Genomic DNA, 3,117 nt, shown 5'->3' with positions numbered 1-3,117 from the left:
GTTAGTTAGTTACCTCTCAACATGAGGGTTTGGTCAGCTAAGGAGCTAAGTTACCTTCAACATGAGGGTTTGGTCAGCTAGGGCTTGGTCAGCTCTAAGGAGCTACAGTAGTTAGTTAGTAGTTAGTTAGTTACCTCTCAACATGAGGGTTTAGTCAGCTCTAAGGAGCTACAGTAGTTAGTTAGTTACCTCTCAACATGAGGTTTAGTCAGCTCTAAGGAGCTACAGTAGTTAGTTAGTTAGTTACCTCTCAACATGAGGGTTTGGTCAGCTCTAAGGAGCTACAGTAGTTAGTTACCTCTCAACATGAGGGTTTGGTCAGCTCTAAGGAGCTACAGTAGTTAGTTAGTTACCTCTTAACTTGAGGGTCTTGTCAGCTCTAAGGAGCTACGGTAGTTAGTTAGTTACCTCTTAACTTGAGGGTTTGGTCAGCTTTAAGGAGCTACAGTAGTTAGTTAGTTAGTTAGTTACCTCTCAACATGAGGGTTTGGTCAGCTCTAAGGAGCTACAGTAGTTAGTTACCTCTCAACATGAGGGTTTGGTCAGCTCTAAGGAGCTACAGTAGTTAGTTAGTTACCTCTCAACATGAGGGTTTAGTCAGCTCTAAGGAGCTACAGTAGTTAGTTACCTCTCAACATGAGGGTTTGGTCAGCTCTAAGGAGCTACAGTAGTTAGTTACCTCTCAACATGAGGGTTTTCAGTCAGCTCAGTAAGGAGCTCAACAGTAGTTAGCTTAGTTAGTTACCTCTCAACATGAGGGTTTAGTCAGCTATAAGGAGCTACAGTAGTTAGTTAGTTACCTCTCAACATGAGGGTTTGGTCAGCTCTAAGGAGCTACAGTAGTTAGTTAGTTACCTCTTAACTTGAGGGTCTTGTCAGCTCTAAGGAGCTACGGTAGTTAGTTAGTTACCTCTTAACTTGAGGGTTTGGTCAGCTTTAAGGAGCTACAGTAGTTAGTTAGTTAGTTAGTTACCTCTCAACATGAGGGTTTGGTCAGCTCTAAGGAGCTACAGTAGTTAGTTACCTCTCAACATGAGGGTTTGGTCAGCTCTAAGGAGCTACAGTAGTTAGTTAGTTACCTCTCAACATGAGGGTTTGGTCAGCTCTAAGGAGCTACAGTAGTTCGTTACCTCTCAACATGAGGGTTTGGTCAGCTCTAAGGACCTACAGTAGTTAGTTACCTCTCAACATGAGGGTTTGGTCAGCTCTAAGGAGCTACAGTAGTTAGTTACCTCTCAACATGAGGGTTTGGTCAGCTCTAAGGAGCTACAGTAGTTAGTTAGTTACCTCTCAACATGAGAGTTTGGTCAGCTCTAAGGAGCTACAGTAGTTAGTTAGTTACCTCTCAACATGAGGGTTTGGTCAGCTCTAAGGAGCTACAGTAGTTAGTTAGTTACCTCTCAACATGAGGGTTTGGTCAGCTCTAAGGAGCTACGGTAGTTAGTTTATTACCTCTCAACATGAGGGTTTGGTCACCTCTAAGGAGCTACAGTAGTTAGTTACCTCTTAACTTGAGGGTTTGGTCAGCTCTAAGGAGCTACAGTAGAATAGTTAGTTACCTCTTAACTTGAGGGTCTTGTCAGCTCTAAGGAGCTACAGTAGTTAGTTAGTTACCTCTTAACTTGAGGGTTTGGTCAGCTCTAAGGAGCTACAGTAGAATAGTTAGTTACCTCTTAACTTGAGGGTTTGGTCACCTCTAAGGAGCTACGGTAGTTAGTTAGTTACCTCTTAACTTGAGGGTTTGGTCAGCTCTAAGGAGCTACAGTAGTTAGTTAGTTACCTCTTAACTTGAGGGTTTGGTCACCTCTAAGGAGCTACGGTAGTTAGTTAGTTACCTCTTAACTTGAGGGTTTGGTCAGCTCTAAGGAGCTACAGTAGTTAGTTAGTTACCTCTTAACTTAAGCTCTGAGGGTCTAGTTAGTTACCCCAACATGAGGGTTTGGTCACCTCTAAGGAGCTACAGTAGTTAGTTAGTTACCTCTTAACTTGAGGGTTTGGTCAGCTCTAAGGAGCTACAGTAGTTAGTTAGTTACCTCTTAACTTGAGGGTTTGGTCAGCTCTAAGGAGCTACGGTAGTTAGTTAGTTACCTCTCAACATGAGGGTTTGGTCACCTCTAAGGAGCTACAGTAGTTAGTTAGTTACCTCTTAACTTGAGGGTCTTGTCAGCCCGAGGAGTTCCAGTATTCTGGTCCAGGGGCCCCGAGTTACCAGGCGACCCTTAGACGTTATTATGACGATAGAGCTAGAGAGAGAAAGAGAGAGTGGGGGAGAAAGAGACAGAAGTGAAAGAGAGGTGGGGGATGGAGAAGAGGAGGCAGGGAGAAGAGAGAGTTAACTTTGTTTAACTCAGTGTCTTCCCATTCTAACATGAAAAAGTTAGTGTGTGTGTGTTCTTACTGGTCTGTCAGGTTGTTAACATAGCTCTCTATCTGGGCAGGTACACCCTGCAGTATGGAGTTCCTGAAGCCTTTGCTCTCCACCAGTCTCCCGTCATGGCCGTCCATCACCGTCAGCTGCACCCCATCATCTGGCTGGTACAACTTCCTGCCGTTAACCTGCCCGGCAACCACAATATCCAATCAACCAATCATGACATTATTGAATAACTTTTACACACAGAGAAAGCAAACACACACACCTCTGTGTAGGCGAAGTCCTCCTTGATGTGGAAGAAGCGTGTGTTGTAGGACTCAGCTTGACCTCCAGGAAGTGGTCTGTGGTGCGCTGTAGAGGAAAGAGAGAGAGAGAGAGAGAGAGAGAGAGAGAGAGAGAGAGAGAGAGAGAGAGAGAGAGAGAGAGAGAGAGAGAGAGAGAGAGAGAGAGAGAGAGAGAGAGGAGAAGAACCAGGGATAGAGAGAGAGAGAGAGAGAGAGAGAGAGAGAGAGAGAGAGAGAGAGAGAGAGAGAGAGAGAAGAAGAAGAAGAAGAAGAAAGAAAGAGAGAGAGAGAGAGAGAGAGAGAGAGAGAGAGAGAGAGAGAGAGAGAGAGGAGAAGAAGAAAGAAAGAGAGAGAGAGAGGAGAGGGGAGAAGAAGAAAGAAAGAGAAGAGAGAGGAGAGGAAGGAAGAAAGAGAGAGAGAAGAGAGAGGAGAGGAAGGAAGAAAGAGAGAGAGAAGAGA

The 3,117-nt window shown here is 44.7% G+C and overlaps 1 long non-coding RNA gene across 1 annotated transcript; it reads right to left on the bottom strand.

The window, feature by feature from the left end:
* Positions 1-2,153: 2,153 nt before the first annotated feature.
* LOC124035517 lies at positions 2,154-2,721 on the bottom strand. The gene is made up of 3 exons (XR_006838748.1): positions 2,640-2,721; positions 2,399-2,556; positions 2,154-2,243 (listed from the first exon to the last, which is right to left on the bottom strand). It is a non-coding gene; the product is annotated as an uncharacterized LOC124035517 (long non-coding RNA).
* Between the last annotated feature and the right edge of the window lie 396 nt (positions 2,722-3,117).

This window comes from Oncorhynchus gorbuscha, linkage group LG05, assembly GCF_021184085.1.
Source record: "Oncorhynchus gorbuscha isolate QuinsamMale2020 ecotype Even-year linkage group LG05, OgorEven_v1.0, whole genome shotgun sequence".
Lineage (NCBI taxonomy): Eukaryota > Metazoa > Chordata > Actinopteri > Salmoniformes > Salmonidae > Oncorhynchus > Oncorhynchus gorbuscha.
Note: the sequence above shows the minus strand (reverse complement) of the source record. Positions and strands in the feature narration are given on the sequence as shown.